The 24,821-nt window shown below is 48.3% G+C and overlaps 1 protein-coding gene across 1 annotated transcript in view; it reads right to left on the bottom strand.

The window, feature by feature from the left end:
* TDRD15 (tudor domain containing 15) overlaps positions 1-24,821 on the bottom strand; it is a 219,260-nt gene that overhangs the window by 58,519 nt on the left and 135,920 nt on the right. The gene's annotated exons all lie outside the window — the stretch shown is intronic.

Below are 24,821 nucleotides of genomic sequence, written 5' to 3'. Positions count from 1 at the left end.
TAACACAGATATCAGGACCTACTGCTGCATTCTGGGAAGACAGCTGGCAATGAACGTGTTGTGTTCATTTGGAAAGTGAATAAGAAATACAAATTCTTTAAAATCTTTTTTTATCTTGTCACATTTGCTGTGTGTTTGAAGCCAGAGGTCAAATGTCAGATTGCACCTTCTTACAAATTGCTACTTATTTTATCCTGGAGATTAGTTTGACTTTTCTATCTCAGAATGCAAAGTTGGAGGATTTTGTAAAGTGAGCTGTCTGACAAACCTGCTGGGGTACAGGGAGTGTGAAATATAAGGCTGTAGGAGGTCAGATGTTTTCTAACTCAAAGCATTTAAATATCTCGTAAATGAACTGCACAAATATTTCAAAGTATATCAGCTGTTAGAAAAGCACATTTTATTTGCAATTTGTGAGCTATTTTAGAAATTAAGATTTTACTAGGATATGGGGCATGGCTTTGATGAGGTGTCAGAGGGCCACCTAACCCCAGAGTTCCGGTGATGCAGACACTCTTATTTCTTCCCCGCAGACAGCTGCCGCATACAAGCTCCCTGTTCCCATCATGGCCGCCTTCAAGAACCAGGCACAGCAGGGAAGCTGGTCCTGACCGTGTAGCAGCATTTAACTGCCCTGTCTCTGGCTGACACACTTCACTTGAGGTACAGAGAGATATGGCTGCCAACATTTTTTTTTCTTCTTTTTGTTAATGAATGGCTGTGCGTTCTCATTTTGTTCAATGTGCTGGCTCTTAACACCGCAAATACTAAAACAATGATGACATTTATGGCTCACATCCTATCTCCAGCATGATTTTGCTTAGGCTGCATTATCTCCATGTGGGATCCTACTATTGGGCTCCATTATGTTAATTCGCCCATTTCTTTGAAGCAGTCGATAGTCTAATCCACTATCAGCTATTTTGGTGATTTTTCTGGTCCATCTTGCTTTGGGTGTTTCTCAGTGATATCTGTTCTTTTCAAACTTCTGCGCACATCACGTTTCAGATTCAGAGTTCACCCACTATACTATTAATACTACTTGGTATTTATGGGGAAGATTAGACACCTTAACCGCACTGTCAAAGCTGTTCCTGCCACTCAATATGTGATGGTTTCCTCTGACTCATACCATAATAAATGATCCTCATACCACCAAATAAGATATTGTGCCTTCTGCTGTTGCTAAAATGACAACCTACTCAAAATCTTTTACTTCTTTACCAGCTACTAAGCGTCAAAAACATGACCCTTCTCCAAATACCTCATCCTCCTCCATTTTCCTGGAACTGTCATAGGAGGAACTACAAGCACTTTGTATTTATGCTGAGATGACTAAACATTTGCAATCACTTGAGGACAAGTGGTCTTCTATTGATAAAAGGGTCGTGGATGTGGAGCAATGAGTAAGTGATATTCAAGATACCACCAATAATAGAGACTCCATGTAGAAGGAAATCAATACTCTTAAAAGAATTACAACTGATTTGGAAAATAAATAGGAAGAATAACTTGTGAATTTATGGCTTACCGGAGGGTATTGAGAGCAGTGATCCTGTGACTTTTGTTGCGTTTTTTTCTTCCTAAATTTCTTGATCTGCCAGCCACCTTGAGGCTCCATATTCAGCGACCTCACAGACTGAGCCCGCGAAACAAGCATTAAAAATGGCTAACAAACTTGGAAGGTTTATCTTATGCTTCTTTGAAATTTACCGAGCTTCTCATATTTCTTCGTGAAGCAAAGGATGAGTGATTCAGTGTTTCTTTCTCAAGATGTGACCAAAGAAACATCTGTGTGTCTGAAACAACTTTTAGATGTTTGCCCAGCTCCTGTTTTTATGCAAGCTTATTGTGGCTTGCTCCATTAAAGTTATTTTAAAGTAATTTTTAACAACAGCAGAATAACATATGAAGATCCAGTTTTGCTTAAAAAAAAAATGTATCTGACCAGGGGGAGAGGCAATACTCTGAAGTGATTAAAACTTATATCCACTGAACAGTATGCAAAGGTAACCAGGTGGTATTTGGATGCACTATTTTCATAGCACATAAAGCACCCTCACATCTATTTTCGGACATGAGAGTGCATTTTGCACTATGAAAATAGTAGTAAATGCCCACTCCGCCCTGTTGTGGAATTCGCGTAATAAAATTCCACAAATTCTGCCCACCCCTACTACTGATTTGGCCTTTGGTCTCTCAAGCAAGAGAAGCACACCCTGCCACTTGCCCACACCCTGGCAGAGTATGCTACATGCCTGGTATTTTAAGTGAAAAAAACACTTCCTGTTAGCAAGTCACACCCTGAATGACTGTTCTACCTGCCTGGCACGTCAAATGATGGAAGAATGGCCTGTCAGCAGGTGAATACTGACAAACTAGGTTACATGTGTGACATTTCAGCCAAGGAAAGTGCATCCTACCAGCGCTTCACACCCCAACAGAATATGTTGCCTGTCTAGCTTTCAAGCTTTCACTGCTTCACATCCTGGCACACTGCGATAGCTAGCTGGCATGTCAGGAAAGGGAAACATGTCCTGTCAACATTCATTGTCCGGCATATTGCACTACCTTCTTGGCTTTAAAGAGATTAAAGTGCATCCTCTGACTGCTTCTTAGTCTGACAGACTGCACAACCTGCCTGGCTTTTAAAGAGGGGCATGCATGTACTATCAGCACTTCATGCCCCGACAGGCTGTGCTACCAGCATGGCAAGTAAGAGAAGAGCATCCTGCCACCAATTCTTATCATGGAATGCCTGGCATTTTAAGCAAGGGAAGCACAGCCTGTCCGTGGTTCACACCTTGACAGACTGGGATAACTGCCTGACATCCCATCAGTAGTTCCGACTGACAGATTGTGCTGATCATGGGCAATTTCCAAAGAGTAGCTCATTCCCGGACAGACTGTGCGACCTGTATTGGATTTTGAGTGAGTAAGCACATACAGTCAGCGCTTTACTCCTCGATGGGCTGTTTTACCTGTCCTTGTTCAAGCAAGGGGAAGTGCATCTCTTCTGGCCTGAAAAATTGTACTACCACTTCATTTTCAAGCAAGGAAACACATCCTCTGAGCATCTCAATTCCAAATTAACTTCTCTACCTCCCAGGCATTTCAAGCAAATGAAGTGCAGCTATGCAGCAGTTCACATTGACTGCACTTAATGTTTGGCATTAAAAGCAAGGGAAGGGTGGCATGTCTAGGGTTTATGCTCGAGAGACTTATGCTACCTATATGGTATGTCTGGCATGTCAAGCGAGGGAAATGTAGTCTGTCATTGACTCATTCACTGACAGACTTCCCTTGGTGCATGGCATTTCAAACAAGGGAAATGGTAGGTGATGAAGTTAAGACATCATTCTATGTGTGACTGAGTTTAAACCTAGAGATATTAGGCAGGCATTTGATCTAGTCAAAGGTAGAAAAGCAGAGGAATTGCCTTCAAAGTACCAAGACACCTCCAGACCAGCGCTGATGAGTCATGGAATTTCAGGAACAACTGCCAGTGTACAAGATGGTACTCAATAGATGCTGATTTCATCACATCTGTCCGACTGAGAAGTAGCTGAAGCTGATTGGTGCTACCTGGAGGATTTGTACAGCAATCACCATGTAAGGAAATGCCTCCTTGGCATGGTTACCCCCTGACTTTTTGCCTTTGCTGATGCTATGTTTTGAATTGAAAGTGTGCTGAGGCCTGCCAACCAGGCCCCAGCACCAGTGTTCTTTCCCTAACCTGTACTTTTGTATCCACAATTGGCACACCCTGGCATCCAGGTAAGTCCCTTGTAAGTGGTACCCCTGGTACCAAGGGCCCTGATGCCAAGGAAGGTCTCTAAGGGCTGCAGCATGTCTTATGCCACCCTGGAGACCCCTCACTCAGCACAGACACACTGCTTGCCAGCTTGTGTGTGCTAGTGAGAACAAAACGAGTAAGTCGACATGGCACTCCCCTCAGGGTGCCATGCCAGCCTCTCACTGCCTATGCCAGTCACCCCTCTAGCAGGCCTTACAGCCCTAAGGCAGGGTGCACTATACCATAGGTGAGGGCACCAGTGCATGAGCACTGTGCCCCTACAGTGTCTAAACAAAACCTTAGACATTGTAAGTGCAGGGTAGCCATAAGAGTATATGGTCTGGGAGTCTGTTTTACACGAACTCCACAGCACCATAATGGCTACACTGAAAACTGGGAAGTTTGGTATCAAACTTCTCAGCACAATAAATGCACACTGATGCCAGTGTACATTTTATTGTAAAATACACCCCAGAGGGCACCTTAGAGGTGCCCCCTGAAACCTTAACCGACTATCTGTGTAGGCTGACTGGTTCCAGCAGCCTACCACAACCGAGACATGTTGCTGGCCCCATGGGGAGAGTGCCTTTGTCACTCTGAGGCCAGTAACAAAGCCTGCACTGGGTGGAGATGCTAACACCTCCCCCAGGCAGGAGCTGTAACACCTGGAGGTGAGCCTCAAAGGCTCACCCCCTTTGTTCCAGCACCACAGGGCACTCCAGCTAGTGGAGTTGCCCGCCCCCTCCGGCCACGGCCCCACTTTTGGCAGCAAGGCCGGAGAAAATAATGAGAACCACAAGGAGGAGTCATTGGCCAGTCAGGACAGCCCCTAAGGTGTCCTGAGCTGAAGTGACTAACTTTTAGAAATCCTCCATCTTGCAGATGGAGGATTCCCCCAATAGGATTAGGGATGTGCCCCCCCTCCCCTTGGGAGGAGGCACAAAGAGGGTGTACTCACCCTCAGGGCTAGTAGCCATTGGCTACTAACCCCCCAGACCTAAACACGCCCTTAAATTTAGTATTTAAGGGCTCCCCTGAACCTAAGAATTTAGATTCCTGAAACTACAAGAAGAGGACTGCTGAGCTGAAAAACCCTGCAGAGGAAGAACAGAAGACACCAACTGCTTTGGCCCCAGACTTACCGGCCTGTCTCCTGCCTTCCAAAGAAACCTGCTCCAGCGACGCTTTCCAAGGGACCAGCGACCTCTGAATCCTCTGAGGACTTCCCTGCTTCAAGAAAAACAAGAAACTCCAGAGGACAGCGGCACTGCTCCAAAAGAACTGCAACTTTGTTTCAAGGAGCAGATTTAAAGACCCCTGCAACTCCTCGCAAGAAGCGTGAGACTTGCAACACTGCACCCGGCGACCCCTACTCGACTGGTGGAGAACCAACACCTCAGGGAGGACCCTCCGGCGACTCCGAGACTGTGAGTAACCAAAGTTGTCCCCCCTCAGCCCCAACAGCGACGCCTGCAGAGGGAATCCCGAGGCTCCCCCTGACCACGACTGTCTGAACTCTATTTCCCGACGGCTGGAAAAGACCCTGCACCCGCAGCCCCCAGCACCTGAAGGAACGGAACTTCTGTGCAGGAGTGACCCCCAGGAGGCCCTCTCCCTTGCCCAGGTGATGGCTACCCCGAGGAGCCCCCCCCTTGCCTGCCTGCACCGCTGAAGAGATCCCTTGGTCTCTCATTGAAAACCATTGAAAACCCGACGCGTGTTTGCACACTGCACCCGGCCGCCCCCGCGCTGCTGAGGGTGTACTTTTTATGCTGACTTGTGTCCCCCCCCCGGTGCCCTACAAAACCCCCCTGGTCTGCCCTCCGAAGACACGGGTACTTACCTGCTGGCAGACTGGAACCGGGGCACCCCCTTCTCTCCATTGAAGCCTGTGTGTTTTGGGCACCTCTTTGACCTTTGCACCTGACCGGCCCTGAGCTGCTGGTGTGATAACTTTGGGGTTGCTCTGAACCCCCAACGGTGGGCTACCTTGGACCCAAAACTGAAACCTGTAAGTGACTTACTTACCTGTTAAAAATAACAATACTTTACCTCCCCCAGGAACTGTGAAAATTGCACTGTGTCCACTTCTAAAACAGCTTATTGTGTTTTATGTAAAAAGTATACATGCTACTGTGATTATTCAAAGTTCCTAAAGTACTTACCTGCAATACCTTTCAAACGAGATATTACATGTAGAATTTGAACCTGTGGTTCTTAAAATAAACTAAGAAAATATATTTTTCTATAACAAAACCTATTGGCTGGATTTGTCTCCGAGTGTGTGTTCCTCATTTATTGCCTGTGTGTATGTACAACAAATGCTTAACACTACTCCTTTGATAAGCCTACTGCTCGACCACACTACCACAAAATAGAGCATTAGTATTATCTCTTTTTGCCACTATCTTACCTCTAAGGGGAACCCTTGGACTCTGTGCATGCTATTCCTTACTTTGAAATAGCACATACAGAGCCAACTTCCTACATTGGTGGATCAGCGGTGGGGTACAAGACTTTGCATTTGCTGGACTACTCAGCCAATACCTGATCACACGACAAGTTCCAAAAATTGTCATTAGAAATTGATTTTTTGCAATTTGAAATTTTTCTAAATTCTTTAAAGTCCTGCTAGGGCCTTGTGTTAGTCCCTGTTAGCATTGCTTTTAGAGTTTAAAAGTTTGGTAAAAGTTTGAATTAGATTCTAGAACTAGTTTTAGTTTCTTAAAAAGTATTCCAACTTTTAGAAGCATAATGTCTAATACAGATGTGAATGTGGTGGAACTCGACACCACACCTTACCTCCATCTACAGATGAGAGAGCTAAGGTCACTATGTAAACTAAAGAAAATAGCAATGGGCTCCAGACCTTCCAAACTACAGCTCCAGGAGCTGTTGGCAGAGTTTGAAAGAGCCAACCCCTCTGAGGATGGCAACACAGAGGATGAGTATAGTGACTTGGAGGGTGATACCCTCCCACCAGTCCTATCTAGGGAGGACAGGACCTCTCAAGCCCTGACTCCACAAATCATAGTCAGAGATGCTGGTTCCCTCACAGGAGGGACCAACCTCTCTGAAATCACTGAGGATAACTCCAGTGAAGAGGACATCCAGTTAGCCAGGATGGCCAAAAGATTGGCTTTGGAAAGACAGATCCTAGCCATAGAAAGGGAAAGACAGGAGATGGGCCTAGGACCCATCAATGGTGGCAGCAACATAAATAGGGTCAGAGATTCTCCTGACATGTTGAAAATCCCTAAAGGGATTGTAACTAAATATGAAGATGGTGATGACATCACCAAATGGTTCACAGCTTTTGAGAGGGCTTGTGTAACCAGAAAAGTGAACAAATCTCACTGGGGTGCTCTCCTTTGGGAAATGTTCACAGGAAAGTGTAGGGATAGACTCCTCACACTCTCTGGAAAAGATGCAGAATCTTATGACCTCATGAAGGGTACCCTGATTGAGGGCTTTGGATTCTCCACTGAGGAGTATAGGATTAGATTCAGGGGGGCTCAAAAATTCTCGAGCCAGACCTGGGTTGACTTTGTAGACTACTCAGTAAAAACACTAGATGGTTGGATTCAAGGCAGTGGTGTAAGTAATTATGATGGGCTGTACAATTTATTTGTGAAAGAACACCTGTTAAGTAATTGTTTCAATGACAAACTGCATCAGCATCTGGTAGACCTAGGACCAATTTCTCCCCAAGAATTGGGAAAGAAGGCGGACCATTGGGTCAAGACTAGGGTGTCCAAAACTTCCACAGGGGGTGACCAAAAGAAAGGGGTCACAAAACCTCCCCAGGGGAAAGGTGGTGAGACAGCCAAAAACAAAAATAGTAAAGAGTCTTCTACAGGCCCCCAAAAACCTGTACAGGAGGGTGGGCCCAGAGCCTCTTCACAAAACAATTCTGGGTACAAGGGTAAAAACGTTTATCCCAAAAAGGCCTGGTGTCGTAGCTGTAGTCAGTCTGGACACCAAACTGGAGACAAGGCCTGTCCCAAGAAAAATACCACTTCAAACTCCACTCCAGCTAACACTGGAATGGCTAGTCTCCAAGTGGGATCAACAGTGTGCCCAGAGCAAATCAGGTGTCACACTGAAGCTACATTAGTCTCTGAGGGTGGGGTGGATTTAGCCACACTGGCTGCCTGGCCCCCTAACATGCAAAAATACAGGCAGCAGCTCTTAATTAATGGGACAAGTGTAGAGGGCCTGAGGGATACAGGTGCCAGTGTCACTATGGTGACAGAGAAACTGGTTTCCCCTGGCCAATACCTGGCTGGACAAACTTATCCAGTCACCAACGCTGACAATCAGACTAAAGTACATCCCATGGCTATGGTAACTTTAGAGTGGGGAGGGGTCAATGGCCTGAAACAGGTGGTGGTCTCCTCAAATATCCCAGTAGACTGTTTGCTTGGAAATGACCTGGAGTCCTCAGCATGGGCTGAGGTAGAACTGAAAACCCATGCAGCCATGCTGGGTATCCCTGAACTGGTGTGTGTCAAGACAAGGGCACAGTGCAAGGCACAGGGTGAAAAAGTAGAGCTGGAGTCTGGAAGAAAGGCCCAGCCTACCAAGAGAAAAGGAAAGTCAGCTGGGAAACCAGCTGCAACACAACAAGAAAAAGGGAACCTCTCTTCTCAGGAAGAAGTTCTGCCCTCTGAGGGAACTGAGCCTATGGAGCTGGAACCTTATCAGGTTGAGCTCTTGGGCCCAGGGGGACCCTCAAGGGAAGAGTTGTGTAAGGGACAAGAAACCTGTCCCTCTCTTGAAGGCCTTAGGCAGCAAGCTGCTGAAGAGTCCAAAGGCAAGAAAAATGGAACACATAGGGTCTATTGGGAAGATGGACTCCTGTACACTGAGGCAAGAGATCCCACACCTGGTGCCACTAGGAGAGTGGTAGTGCCTCAGAGTTTCAGAGAGTTTATTCTGACCTTAGCCCATGATATTCCCCTTGCTGGGCATTTGGGACAAACCAAGACTTGGGAGAGGTTAGTCAACCACTTCTACTGGCCCAATATGTCCCAGAAGGTTAAGGAGTTTTGCCTCTCCTGTCCCACCTGTCAAGCCAGTGGTAAGACAGGTGGGCATCCAAAGGCCCCCCTCATTCCACTTCCAGTGGTGGGGGTCCCCTTTGAAAGAGTGGGTGTGGACATAGTGGGTCCACTGGAACCTCCCACAGCCTCAGGAAATATGTACATCCTAGTAGTAGTGGATCATGCTACTAGGTATCCTGAAGCTATTCCCCTTAGGTCGACTACTGCCCCTGCAGTAGCCAAGGCCCTCATTGGTATCTTTACCAGAGTGGGTTTCCCTAAGGAGGTGGTGTCTGACAGAGGTACCAACTTCATGTCAGCATACCTAAAACACATGTGGAATGAGTGTGGAGTGACTTATAAATTCACTACACCATATCATCCACAAACTAATGGCCTTGTTGAGAGATTCAACAAGACATTAAAGGGCATGATCATGGGGCTCCCAGAAAAACTCAAAAGGAGATGGGATGTCCTCTTGCCATGTCTGCTTTTCGCTTACAGAGAGGTGCCTCAGAAGGGAGTAGGGTTCTCACCCTTTGAACTTCTGTTTGGCCACCCTGTAAGGGGGCCACTTGCTCTTGTTAAAGAAGGCTGGGAGAGACCTCTTCATGAGCCTAAACAAGACATAGTGGACTATGTACTTGGCCTTCGCTCAAGAATGGCAGAGTACATGGAAAAGGCAAGTAAAAACCTTGAGGCCAGCCAACAGCTCCAGAAGTTTTGGTATGACCAAAAGGCTGCAATGGTTGAATTTCAACCAGGGCAGAAAGTTTGGGTTTTGGAGCCTGTGGCTCCCAGGGCACTTCAGGACAGATGGAGTGGCCCTTACCCAATCCTGGAAAAGAAGAGTCAGGTCCCCTACCTGGTGGACCTAGGCACAAGCAGGAGCCCCAAGAGGGTGATCCATGTAAACCGCCTAAAACTCTTCCATGATAGGGCTGATGTAAATCTGTTGATGGTAACAGATGAGGACCAGGAAGCGGAGAGTGAACCTCTCCCTGATCTCCTCTCATCAAACCCTAAAGATGGCTCAGTGGATGGAGTGATCTATTCAGACACCCTCTCTGGCCAACAGCAATCTGACTGTAGGACGGTCCTGCAGCAGTTTGCTGAGCTCTTTTCCCTAACCCCTGGTCAGACACACCTGTGTACCCATGATGTGGACACAGGAGACAGCATGCCTGTCAAAAACAAAATATTCAGACAGTCTGATCAAGTTAAGGAAAGCATCAAGGTGGAAGTCCACAAGATGCTGGAATTGGGAGTAATTGAGCACTCTGACAGCCCCTGGGCTAGCCCAGTGGTCTTAGTCCCCAAACCTCACACCAAAGATGGAAAGAGAGATGAGGTTTTGTGTGGACTACAGAGGTCTCAATTCTGTCACCAAGACAGATGCCCATCCCATACCTAGAGCTGACGAGCTGATTGACAAATTAGGTGCTGCCAAATTCTTAGGTACCTTTGACTTAACTGCAGGGTACTGGCAAATCAAAACGGCACCTGGAGCAAAAGAGAAAACAGCATTCTCCACACCTGATGGGCATTATCAGTTCACTGTTATGCCCTTTGGTTTAAAGAATGCCCCTGCCACCTTCCAAAGGTTGGTGAATCAAGTCCTTCCTGGGTTGGAATCCTTTAGTGCAGCTTATCTTGATGATATTGCGGTCTTTAGCTCCACCTGGCAGGATCACCTGGTCCACCGAAGAAGGTTTTGAAGGCTCTGCAATCTGCAGGCCTCTCTATCAAGGCATCCAAATGCCAGATAGGGCAGGGAACTGTGGTTTACTTGGGACACCTTGTAGGTGGAGGCCAAGTTCAGCCACTCCAACCCAAGATCCAGACTATTCTGGACTGGGTAGCTCCAAAAACCCAGACTCAAGTCAGGGCATTCCTTGGCTTGACTGGGTACTATATGAGGTTTGTGAAGGGATATGGATCCATTGTGGCAGCCCTCACAGAACTCACCTCCAAGAAAATGCCCACGAAAGTAAACTGGACTGTAGAATGCCAAAAGGCCTTTGACACCCTGAAACAAGCTATGTGCACAGCACCAGTTCTAAAAGCTCCAGATTACTCCATGCAATTCATTGTGCAAACAGATGCCTCTGAACATGGGATAGGGGCAGTTTTGTCCCAAACAAATGATGATGGCCTTGACCAGCCTGTTGCTTTCATTAGCAGGAGGTTACTCCCCAGGGAGCAGCGTTGGAGTGCCATTGAGAGGGAGGCCTTTGCTGTGGTTTGGTCCCTGAAAAAGCTGAGACCATACCTCTTTGGTACTGACTTTGTAGTTCAAACCGACCACAGACCTCTCAGATGGCTGATGCAAATGAAAGGTGAAAATCCAAAACTGTTGAGGTGGTCCATCTCCCTACAGGGAATGGACTTTATAGTGGAACACAGACCTGGGACTGCCAATGCAGATGGCCTTTCCAGGTTCTTCCACTTAGAAAATGAAGACGCTCTTGGGAAAGGTTAGTCTCATCCTCTTTCGTTTGGGGGGGGGGGGGTTGTGTAAGGAAATGCCTCCTTGGCATGGTTGCCCCCTGACTTTTTGCCTTTGCTGATGCTATGTTTTGAATTGAAAGTGTGCTGAGGCCTGCCAACCAGGCCCCAGCACCAGTGTTCTTTCCCTAACCTGTACTTTTGTATCCACAATTGGCACACCCTGGCATCCAGGTAAGTCCCTTGTAAGTGGTACCCCTGGTACCAAGGGCCCTGATGCCAAGGAAGGTCTCTAAGGGCTGCAGCATGTCTTATGCCACCCTGGAGACCCCTCACTCAGCACAGACACACTGCTTGCCAGCTTGTGTGTGCTAGTGAGAACAAAACGAGTAAGTCGACATGGCACTCCCCTCAGGGTGCCATGCCAGCCTCTCACTGCCTATGCCAGTCACCCCTCTAGCAGGCCTTACAGCCCTAAGGCAGGGTGCACTATACCATAGGTGAGGGCACCAGTGCATGAGCACTGTGCCCCTACAGTGTCTAAACAAAACCTTAGACATTGTAAGTGCAGGGTAGCCATAAGAGTATATGGTCTGGGAGTCTGTTTTACACGAACTCCACAGCACCATAATGGCTACACTGAAAACTGGGAAGTTTGGTATCAAACTTCTCAGCACAATAAATGCACACTGATGCCAGTGTACATTTTATTGTAAAATACACCCCAGAGGGCACTTTAGAGGTGCCCCCTGAAACCTTAACCGACTATCTGTGTAGGCTGACTGGTTCCAGCAGCCTGCCACAACCGAGACATGTTGCTGGCCCCATGGGGAGAGTGCCTTTGTCACTCTGAGGTCAGTAACAAAGCCTGCACTGGGTGGAGATGCTAACACCTCCCCCAGGAAGGAGCTGTAACACCTGGCGGTGAGCCTCAAAGGCTCACCCCCTTTGTTCCAGCACCACAGGGCACTCCAGCTAGTGGAGTTGCCCGCCCCCTCCGGCCACGGCCCCACTTTTGGCGGCAAGGCCGGAGAAAATAATGAGAACAACAAGGAGGAGTCACTGGCCAGTCAGGACAGCCCCTAAGGTGTCCTGAGCTGAAGTGACTAACTTTTAGAAATCCTCCATCTTGCAGATGGAGGATTCCCCCAATAGGATTAGGGATGTGCCCCCCTCCCCTTGGGAGGAGGCACAAAGAGGGTGTACTCACCCTCAGGGCTTGTAGCCATTGGCTACTAACCCCCCCAGACCTAAACACGCCCTTAAATTTAGTATTTAAGGGCTCCCCTGAACCTAAGAATTTAGATTCCTGAAACTACAAGAAGAAGAGGACTGCTGAGCTGAAAAACCCTGCAGAGGAAGAACAGAAGACACCAACTGCTTTGGCCCCAGACTTACCAGCCTGTCTCCTGCCTTCCAAAGAAACCTGCTCCAGCGACGCTTTCCAAGGGACCAGCGACCTCTGAATCCTCTGAGGACTGCCCTGCTTCAAGAAAGACAAGAAACTCCCGAGGACAGTGGCACTGCTCCAAAAGAACTGCAACTTTGTTTCAAGGAGCAGATTTAAAGACCCCTGCAACTCCCCACAAGAAGCGTGAGACTTTCAACACTGCACCCGGTGACCCCGACTCGACTGGTGGAGAACCAACACCTCAGGGAGGACCCTCCGGCGACTCCGAGACTGAGTAACCAAAGTTGTCCCCCCTGAGCCCCCACAGCGACGCCTGCAGAGGGAATCCCGAGGCTCCCCCTGACCGCGACTGTCTGAACTCTATTTCCCGACGGCTGGAAAAGACCCTGCACCCGCAGCCCCCAGCACCTGAAGGAACGGAACTTCTGTGCAGGAGTGACCCCCAGGAGGCCCTCTCCCTTGCCCAGGTGGTGGCTACCCCGAGGAGCCCCCCCCTTGCCTGCCTGCACCGCTGAAGAGATCCCTTGGTCTCTCATTGAAAACCATTGAAAACCCAACGCGTGTTTGCACACTGCACCCGGCCGCCCCCGCGCTGCTGAGGGTGTACTTTGTGCTGACTTGTGTCCCCCCCGGTGCCCTACAAAACCCCCCTGGTCTGCCCTCCGAAGACGCGGGTACTTACCTGCTGGCAGACTGGAACCGGGGCACCCCCTTCTCTCCATTGAAGCCTATGTGTTTTGGGCACCTCTTTGACCTTTGCACCTGACCGGCCCTGAGCTGCTGGTGTGATAACTTTGGGGTTGCTCTGAACCCCCAACGGTGGGCTACCTTGGACCCAAAACTGAAACCTGTAAGTGACTTACTTACCTGTTAAAAATAACAATACTTTACCTCCCCCAGGAACTGTGAAAATTGCACTGTGTCCACTTCTAAAACAGCTTATTGTGTTTTATGTAAAAAGTATATATGCTACTGTGATTATTCAAAGTTCCTAAAGTACTTACCTGCAATACCTTTCAAACGAGATATTACATGTAGAATTTGAACCTGTGGTTCTTAAAATAAACTAAGAAAATATACTTTTCTATAACAAAACCTATTGGCTGGATTTGTCTCCGAGTGTGTGTTCCTCATTTATTGCCTGTGTGTATGTACAACAAATGCTTAACACTACTCCTTTGATAAGCCTACTGCTCGACCACACTACCACAAAATAGAGCATTAGTATTATCTCTTTTTGCCACTATCTTACCTCTAAGGGGAACCCTTGGACTCTGTGCATGCTATTCCTTACTTTGAAATAGCACATACAGAGCCAACTTCCTACACACCAGAAGAAAAGTTTTCAGATCTAGTCTTTTGCATGGGGGATTTTGATAATGTGAAGAGTCTGTGGGAAGACATACCTACTAGAAATGTTTTTGTAAGCAAAGGAGCACCTCCTTTGGGTTAATTTGATGGGTTCTGGCATACCATCCTTAGCACAGCTGAAGGTACCAAAGGTGTGAGAATGATTAAATCTGCTACCAAAACTAAGGACTGTAATGTTTCCTTCAGGTGCGTTGAAAGAAAAATATTTTGTAGCAGGACAAAAAACATTTTGTTCCATTTGGGACTACAGCTCATGGTGCACAGCGACAATATACCCTTGGTTAATTCATTCAAGTGCAATTCTTTGAAGTGTGCTATGCTACACATATCCTGTTAGATTTGGGATTCAGAAGGATAAAACCTTAGGTTGCTTTTAGTTGTTTGGATTATCAATGAGCCAGTAGAGAAAGAACTGGAAGAGTTTATAGATGGATTTGTGCTGTTGGTATTGGTTGCAGGGTTAAGACCTCACTGGTGGAGTGAAATGTAATGTTTTGTTAGATATGTAAAAGTAAGTGACATATTGAAACTTGTCTGCAAGCATCCACTGCCATATTTGATGAGGTTCCTGACAACTCCTGGGAAACATTAGCACAAGTTATAATTGGTTCCACGAAAAAGGATGGTCTGTAAGTAAAGCTTGTTTTATGCTGTGTTCATTATCACTCTTGGTGGGTGGCTGTTATGATGGTGAGTGGTATTTTCAAAAGCTTTAGTTTGATTTAGTTTTTCATAGCAGAGTAAATTCTTAAACCTCAAATACTATACTTCTGCATTAATATGTCCTGGAAAACCTGAAAACTGCATTCAGCACCATCTCACTCATATGGAAGACATTCCCCTAACTGTACATGTAGAGCAAAGCAGCCCCTTATGTGCTCTCCTGTAACACTGAATGAGCCATCCTTTAATACTGGCTTCTGGTGAGGAGGTTGTCCACTAAGTAGGGGATGATATGCATATTTGGAGATAATGTTGGAGATCTGAGTCAGCTGGGCCTGAAGATCTCTTTGCAGTAGCAGCGATGTGCTGGGGTCACAGGGGATCTCCCAGAAAATGTGACTGGCTACAGGACTCTGCACATTGTCAGGAACAGTTGCAACTATACTAGGAGTTGATGCCGGCTGGTTCACCGCTTCCGGTTATCTGGACTCCTCTTATGTATTTCTTGGAGATGCATGTGGTTGACCCACTGGACCAGCACACAGTGCCTACTCTGCATTTCCATGCTGGTGCAGGTGATACGGCTGGACCTACATGAATGACATATGTAATTCATTACTACACCTGATATCACTGCTTTGATGAGTGAACACTCATTCCTTCCATGTTCCTATCTTTCCCTTAGGCTATTTCCTAATTGCTCTCTTCAGTACTTGCCTCTTTTTGCCACTCTCACAGCTTTTCTTTAACAATGCAACACCACAAAAACTGTATCGTCATGAGTATACAATGAGTGATTACCACTTGTTGTGCACAATCTTTATTATATGCTGGATTGCAAATGAGATTGGCTTCTGTTATGTGACTCTGTAAGTTTGTTACTTTCGCAAAATGCATAAATAAAAAAAGTGTTCAGATTGTGGCAAATGTCATGGCCAGGCATCTGATGAACACTCTGGATTCTGCGTCCATTACTTACCGGTAATGGCATTACTCCTAGTCCTACTCCCTCGCCTTCCTTTCCTAACCAATGTGGCTCCTTGCCTCCCCCCTAGACATCTCCCTTTCCTTTTAGAAAAGCCACCCCCACCACCTCCTGTACAGAAACAAGCCCAAAACAGCAACTCAGGCGTTCCGTACCGGGAGGGCGGGAGGGAACAGAAAGGAAGGCGAGGGTGTAGGACTAGGAGTAATGCCATTACCGTTAAGTAATGGACGCATTACCTCCCGTCCCTCCCTCACCTTCCTTTCCCAACCAATGAGATGTAGCAAGAGCAACACAGGAGACGGAAACTGAGTTGCAACACGTTTAATCACAACGAAATAGGACACCGGAACCCCCCGATTGCATCATAGAGAACAAGACACGGTGACCCAACACAGACTCCAAACCCCCCCCCCCCCCCCCCCCAAGTCCACCAGTCTGTAATGACGAACAAAAGTAGAGGAGAGGCACAAGTAGCCGCCCTGCAAATTTCCACCACAGAAGCGCCCTGTAACTCAGCCACCGTAGCAGCTATACCCCGGGTAGGACGGCCCTGGATCCCCGGAGGCGGCACAACCCCTTGCAAAGAATAAGCCATCAAAACCAGAGAGCGGACCCAACGACTCAAGGAAGCAGTGGACGGTTTCTCCCCCTTCCGAGCCAGACCAAAACTAACAAACAAGGAATCACCTTTCCGGAAAGGAGCAACCACCTGCAGGTATTCCACCAATGCCCTAGGCACATCTAAAGTATGCAACCAAACCTCCTCAGCCGAGGAAGGATCGGGACAAAAAGCAGGCAGGATAACCTCCTACCAAACATGGAAAGCAGAAGTCACTTTGGGAACAACTGAGGGAACAGGCACAAGCACAACCCGATCAAGAAAAACCTTACAAAAAGGAAAAGAGCAGGCCAAAGCCCCCAGCTCCCCCAAACGGCGGGCCGAAGTAATGGCCACCAGAAAAAAACGTTTTCAGCGTCAGATGACACAAATCACAGGACTCCAGAGGCTCAAAGGGAGGACCAGTCAAGACCTCCAACACCAAAGAAAGATCCCAGGAAGGAAAGGGCTGCACCGGACGAGAAAACAAGTTAAGAAGACCTTGAAAAAATCTAGGCATCAAACGACCCTCATCAGACAGACTATGCCACGGACCCCGAAAAACCTGAATCGCAGCCCACTGCACACGCAGAGAAGCCACAGACAAACCCAACTGAGCCCTATCCTGTAGAAACTGCATCACCTCAAACAGAGAAGCCGCCTCAGGATCCAACCGATGCCGCAAATACCAGGCAGAAAACGCTTTCCACTGCCGACCATAAGACAGCAACGTGGAACGTCGACGCAAAGCCAGCGTCAAAGTGACTGGAACCCCCAAGCCTGTCAATCCCCTCCATTCAACTTCCAAGCCGTCAAGTTCAACTGCTGCAATGACCCCCAGAGGGAGGCAAGGAAACTCCAGAGGCGAGGGACAGTCCACATGTGACCAGAGGCCATCAACCGAAGCAATGGAAACCATTTCGCCCATAGCCAATGCAGAGCAATCAAGAGAACCCTGGCCTTCAGAAGACGTACCCTCACCAGAAAAGCACGGAGCAACTGGAAGGGCGGGAATGCATACAAAAGACCGAGGCCAAGGACACGACATCCCGTCCACCGCCCAACCCTAAAGACGACGACACCAGGAGCAAAAGCGCCTCATCTTCACATTCTCTGGGGAGGGGCAAATAAATACAACACGGAGGACCCCACAGGCGAACCAGCCGATGGAACAGAGACAATCGGAGGGAAAAAAGCAGGAACAAAGGTATGACCCGGCTCAACAGATCGACCCGAACATTGACCACCCCCTGAATGTAGGTGGCCCAAAGAGACAGAACCCACTCCTGAGCCCAAACGAAAATGCCCCTCGCAATCCGAAACAGAGACCGAGACCTTGTCCCACCCTGCCTGTTCACGTAAGATTTGGCCATCAAGTTGTCTGTCCAGATAAGAACATCCAAGCCCTTCAGGGACCCCTGAAAATGAACCAGAGCCAGAAGAACCGCCTTCAACTCCCTCCTATACGAAGAGCGGCTTGCCTCCAGAGGCGACCAAAACCCCTGGACCTGATCCGACTCCAGCCAAACTCCCCATCCGGAGAGACTGGCATCGGTCGTCACTACAACCGGCCGTGAAGGAGACAAAGTCACCCCCAATCGAAGATGAGCAGGCACCAGCCACCAACCCAGCTCCCTGCGAACAAATCCTGACACAGGAGTCCTCGTCCAAAGAGATCCTGGAACTGGAGACCAACGAACGAGAAACCAGTTCATCAGGCAAAGAAGATGAAACCACACCCAAGGTACCAGAAAAAACACAAAAAAGAAAAGACGCCAAATGACCCTGCAGACGCAACCACTGAAGGACTCTGGGAGCACTTTGCGACAAGATGGACAACACCTGCGACTGGAGGCACAACAATCGCTTCTCTGACACAGTCACCAAGCCTTGGAGAGTCAGAAAGCGGGCCCAGAGGAAAACCAAATCCTGGGAAGGAACCAAATCTGACCAAAAACCCGTTAATTTGCAGGACCAACAGTACCCGTGCCACATAACTCCGTAACAGAACCGGATTGGGAGGTTGAATCAGAATATCGTCCAAATACGGATGGTCAAACACACCCTCGGAATGCAGAAGAGCTACCAGAGGCGCCAGCACCTTGGTGAACATTCAGGGAGAGGATTGGAGGCCAAACGGCAGAACACAGAACTGAAAATGGTCCCGGCCTACTGCAAAGAGGAGGCACCTCTGACAAGACAGGGCCACGGGAAAATGCAGGTAAGCATCCTGCAGATCCAGAGACCCCAGGAAATCCCCTGGACTGACCAGAGGAAACATTGTCTGAATGGACAGCATCCGGAAATGCACAGTCCTTATCCAGGAATCCACCCACTTGAGATTTAGTACTGGATGAAATCCCCGGACACCCTTGGAACCAGGAACAAGATGGAATAAGCGCCCAGACCTCTCACCCCCACAGTAACTCGGGAGATGGCCCCCTTTGACGAGCAAGTCCCGGACACCCTCCAACAATGCCCTCCTCTGGGCACCGTTCGCAGGCAGTGGCGTAGGACGAACCCCGATATCCGGAGGAACCACGTCAAAGTCTATGGCGTAGCCATTGTTCACAATGTTCGGCACCCATCGATCGTTGACATCCTCCTGCCAAACGTGAAGAAAGTGTCTCAGCCGACCCCCAACCGACCCGCTGTTAGGCACACAGTGATGGTTAGAAACCCTTCCTGAGGCCACCCCGACCAGGACCAGACTTCTTAGGAGAAAAAGAGGGCTGAAAACGAAGCTTCCTGGAAGAAAAAGATTTGGAATCAAACTTCGTAGAAGAGCGAGAATGCTTTCGCCAACCCTTGCCAGAAAAAGAAGCACCTTTGTAAGGCAAGGCGTGCTTCCTCTCCTTAAAAGCTTTCAAAAGCATGGAAGGCAACTGTAGGAAAGTACCATCTTGCCTGGCATGTTACCCCCATATTTCACTGTATATATGTTGTTTTAGTCTGTGTGTCACTGGGACCCTGCCAGGCAGGGCCCCAGTGCTCATAAGTATGTGCCCTGTATGTGTTCCCTGTGTGATGCCTAACTGTCTAACTGAGGCTCTGCTAACCAGAACCTCAGTGGTTATGCTCTCTCGGCTTTCCAAATTTGTCACTAACAGGCTAGTGACTAAATTTACCAATTCACACTGGCATACTGGTACACCTATATAATTCCCTAGTATAGGGTACTGAGGTACCCAGGGGATTGGGGTTCCAGGAGATCCCTATGGGCTGCAGCATTTCTTTTGCCACCCATAGGGAGCTCTGACAATTCTTACACAGGCCTGCCAGTGCAGCCTGAGTGAAATAACGTCCACGTTATTTCACAGCCATTTACCGCTGCACTTAAGTAACTTTTAAGTCCCCTATATGTTTAACCTTCACCTAGTGAAGGTTGGGTGCAAAGTTACTTAGGGTGTGGGCACCCTGGCACTAGCCAAGGTGCCCCCACATCGTTCAGGGCAAATTCCCCGGACTTTGTGAGTGCGGGGACACTATTACACGCGTGAACTGTACATAGGTCACAACCTATGTACAGTGTCACAATGGTAACTCCGAACATGGCCATGTAACATGTCTAAGATCATGGAACTGTCACCCCAATGCCGTTCTCTAGCACAGAACCTGGGTACTGCCAAACTGCCTTTCCGGGGTCTCCACTGCAGCTGCTGCCAACCCCTCAGACAGGTTTCTGCCTTCCTGGGGTCCAGGCAGCCCTGGCCCAGGAAGGCAGAACAAAGGACTTCCTCTGAGAGAGGGTTTAACACCCTCTCCCTTTGGAAATAGGTGTGAGGGCTGGGGAGGAGTAGCCTCCCCCCAGCCTCTGGAAATGCTGTGATGGGCACAGATAGTGGCCATCTCTGCATAAGCCAGTCTACACCAGTTCAGGGATTCCCCCAGCCCTGCTGCGAAACTGGACAAAGGAAAGGGGAGTGACCACTCCGCTGACCGGCACCTCCCAGGGGAGGTGCCCAGAGCTCCTCCAGTGTGTCCCAGACCTCTGCCATCTTGGAAACAGAGGTGTTTGTGGCACACTGGACTGCTCTGAGTGGCCAGTGCCAGCAGGTGACGTCAGAGGCTCCTTCTGATAGGCTCTTACCTCTCTTGGTAGCCAATCCTCCTTCCTAGGTAGCCAAACCTCCTTTTCTGGCTATTTAGGGTCTCTGCTTTGGGGAATTCTTCAGATAACGAATGCAAGAGCTCACCAGAGTTCCTCTGCATCTCCCTCTTCACCTTCTGCCAAAGGATCGACCGCTGACTGCTCAGGACGCCTGCAAAACCGCAACAAAGTAGCAAGATGACTACTAGCAACCTTGTATCGCTTCATCCTGCCGGCTTTCTCGACTGTTTCCAGGTGATGCATGCTCTGGGGGTAGCCTGCCTCCTCTCTGCACCAGGAGCTCTGAAGAGATCTCCAGTGGGTCGACGGAATCTTCCCCCTGCAACCGCAGGCAACAAAAGACTGCATCACCGGTCCTCTGGGTCCCCTCTCAGCACGATGAGCGTGGTCCCTGGAGCTCAGCAACTCTGTCCAAGTGACTCCCACAGTCCAGTGACTCTTCAGACCAAGTTTGGTGGAGGTAAGTCCTTGCCTCCCCACGCTAGACTGCATTGCTGGGTACCGCGTGATTTGCAGCTGCTCCAGCTCCTGTGCACTCTTCCAGGATTTCCTTTGTGCACAGCCAAGCCTAGGTCCCCGACACTCTAACCTGCATTGCACAACCTGAGTTGTCCTCCGGTGTCGTGGGACTCCCTTTTGTGACTTCGGGTGGACTCCGGTTCACTTTTCTTCTAAGTGCCTGTTCAGGTACTTCTGCGGGTGCTACCTGCTTCTGTGAGGGCTCCCTACGTTGCTGGGTGCCCCCTCTGTCTCCTCATCCAAGTGGCGACATCCTGGTCCCTCCTGGGCCACAGCAGCACCCACAAACCCTAACCGCGACCTTTGCAGCTAGCAAGGCTTGTTTGCGGTCTTTCTGCGTGGGAACACCCTGCAAGCTTCTTCACAACGTGGGACATCCATCCTCCAAAGGGGAAGTTCCTAGTCCTCTTCGTTCTTGCAGAACTCCAAGCTTCTTCCAACAGGTGGCAGCTTCCTTGCACCCTCAGCTGGCATTTCCTGGGCTCCTGCCCACTCTCAACACTGTCGTGACTATTGTACTTGGTCCCCTTGTCTAACAGGTACTCAGGTCGGGAAATCCACTGTTGTTGCATTGCTGGTGTTTGTTCTTCCTGCAGAATCCCCCTATCACGACTTCTGTGCTCTCTGGGGGTAGTAGGTGCACTGGGGTGGGCTATTTTTCTAACCCTCACTGTTTTCTTACAGTCCCACGACCCTCTACAAGCTCACATAGGTTTGGGGTCCATTCGTGGTTCGCATTCCACTTTTGGAGTATATGGTTTGTGTTGCCCCTATACCTATGTGCACCTATTGCAATCTACTGTAACTTTACATTGCTTGCATTACTTCCTTTTGCTATTATCTGCATAATTTTGGTTTGTGTACATATATCTTGTGCATATAACTTATCCTCATACTGAGGGTACTCACTGAGATAGTTTTGGCATATTGTCACAAAAATAAAGTACCTTTATTTTTAGTACTTCTGTGTATTGTGTTTTCTTATGATACTGTGCATATGACACCAGTGGTATAATAGGAGCTTTACATGTCTCCTAGTTCAGCCTAAGCTGCTTTGCCATAGCTACCTTCCATCAGCCTTAGCTGCTAGAAACACCTCTTCTACACTAATAAGGGATAACTGGACCTGGCACAAGGTGTAAGTACCTCTGGTACCCACTACAAGCCAGGCCAGCCTCCTACAGCAACTGATCACCAAACAAATTGCGACCTTCAAAAGAAAGCCGCAGGAGAGCAGACTTCTCCCCCAGGTCTGCCTTCCACATCCTCAACCAGAGGGACTAACGGGCCCCAATCAAAGCCCCAGAAGCCAGAGCCGAAGTGCGGACACCATCAGACGAAATGTCAACCAGCAACCTGGCCTGTTGTTCCATAATCGCCAGCAGCTCCGAACCCTCCTGGACAGCCACCGCACGTTTGTCAAAGTCCTGCACCAAGGACTGGGCAAAATAAGCAGAAACAAATACCACCTCTGAGGGCTAAATTTTCTGCAGCAAAGGCCTTCTTCAGACCTGAAACCACCTTCCTGTCAGTGGCATCAGCAGGAACGCAGTCCTCAGGGTTGACCGTCGTCTTGCCAATCAAAGTAGCTAAAATGGAATTCAGCTTAACGGAAGGGGCAACACCTCCACCCCCTCCATTAAGTACAATTTCTGAAGTAAGCGAGGAACCTGAGATTTGTCCACATCCTTCCACTCACGGAAAAACATATCCTAAACAGGGCCCTGGAAAGGCATGGCAAACCGTGAAGGCATTTGATATTGAGGGAACAAGTGGGAAGCAGTCCCAGACGGCTGAAAAACAGGAAAACCCAAACTGCCCCGAACTTGGGTCAGAACATCCCACATCTCCTCCCTGGAGACATACTTCCCACCAGAAAAAGTAGAAGGGCGTCATCATCCGAGGAAGCGGACCCCTCTGCCAGCCCCGAAGGACGGGAGGCAGGAGAACGTCCAGGCCTAAGAGCCCCAGCCTGAAGAGCACGAGACACAGTCACCTCAATCATGTCCTGAACCTCTTCCCTGGACAGGAGAGGCACAGGAACCCCCAGCGCAACCTGGTGCCCACCAGGAGTGTTAAGGGGAACAGCAGCATCCACCCTGTGAGAAGAGACAATCCTGCGCCGTTTGGAAGTAACCTGCCTCATCATAATTCAAACATGAAATGCACCCAAGAGGCCAACAGCATCCAGTAAAATAAAGGAGAAACTCCCTCCCCCCATCCAAAAGCAGCAAATGGAAATAGCGCAGTAATTAACCCAACATCAAGAAAAAAACGTGGGCCGATACGCCCGCCCTACCGCATCCAGGAAGATCTACACAACCGGAGAAGCAGCCCAGCACACGCAAGGAGAAGACTCGGAAGTGCAGCCCCAGCCACCAGAGAGCCTGGAAGAAGCGTCTCCCAAGGCAGCGCCGCGGACCCATATGAAGTTGTGACTGCCAGGGGACTCACCGCTAGGAGCACTGCGGCCGCTGAGAGTCAGCACGAGGCCACCTCCAGGCCCCGCCGCGGAGGAGGAAGAGAAGGTAAGTGTAGCGGGCTAGATAAAAAGAACAGGAGGTGGTGGGGTGGGCTTTTCAAAAAGGGAAGGGAGAGGTCTAAGGGGAGACAAGGAGCCTCATTGGTTGGGAAAGGAAGGCGAGGGAGGGACAGGAGGTAATGATCATAACTCCAAAAAAGCACACTGAAATAGCGACACTGTGTGCACCACTAAACACAGAGCGCGCTAAGTCAAATCTAGAAAAAAAGTATTGCACTACTGGAGCTATGGCCTGTACAGTAAACATCAGCAAATCTTCAGTTCAAAAACAAAACTTATGAAAAAACTAAACTGGTACCTTGGGAGCTAGAAAACAAATCTCTTTCAGCCCACCTATAGGAGCTATTATGCCTTAGGACATTTTTTACTAATCAAGTCTACTTTTTAAGTTAAGTAGATTAAAATTACTGTTATGGGTGTACTCTTTTAGGAGCCGAGTGTCCAATGGATTCTTTGAGAACTGAAGACTGAATGGCATCTCACAGTTAAACACCTATTGATCTGAAGAGCCCTTCTTAGAGGCTGACCCAAAATGTTAGCATGTACACTCCTCCATGGTTTTATGAAGTGCACATACTAAAAGAAATTGATTTGCTGGAAGGGATTTAGCAAAAGCTGCATCTTAATAAGAATCTTGCTTAATCACATTACTGGATCTGTCAGTAGTTTTCAACACTGTTGATTATAAGAAACTGCTAGACCTACTGAAATGTAGAACTCATGAAGAAAGTTCTAAACTGGTTCCCAGCCTACGTCACCAACCATACCAGATAGTGTAGATGCATATCAGAGAGGGGGTGTTTGACATCTATTTGCCAGAGATGCTCAACATTTTTTCTCTTTATGGCTTTACTTGTACTCTTTATAGCGCTGTTCAACTTATACTTTGGATCCGATAAGCACAGTCCTACCAGACTCAAGTGTCAATATATGCTAATAAAGCATAATATCCAAGTACATCCATTAATGTCATTTTAACTGGTCAAACTAGTTTTAAAAAAATGCAGCATTGCATATCTGCCAATTTACTGTACTGAACCCACAACACTGAATACCTTCTCATCAGTCCAAAACCCAAAAGAAAAATTGATATTTCAAAAACTTTACTGATAACCGTGAAAACAATGATCAAATCCAAAACTGGATGCCTTGCATAGAAAGCTGCCCCCTAGAACAATTCACAACATGTAGCCAATCTACTCACCATCAGAAGGAGAAAATAAAATGTGAGAAATAAGGACAGTGCTTCTCAAGATTCGAGGTTTCAATTTTTCTGGTTACTCTCTTGACATGGACTGTCCCTACATCCAACACATCTTCTTCTACCTC

The sequence above is a fragment of the Pleurodeles waltl genome, chromosome 5, assembly GCF_031143425.1.
Source record: "Pleurodeles waltl isolate 20211129_DDA chromosome 5, aPleWal1.hap1.20221129, whole genome shotgun sequence".
Taxonomy (NCBI): domain Eukaryota; kingdom Metazoa; phylum Chordata; class Amphibia; order Caudata; family Salamandridae; genus Pleurodeles; species Pleurodeles waltl.
This window is presented reverse-complemented; position numbering and strand designations above follow the sequence as displayed.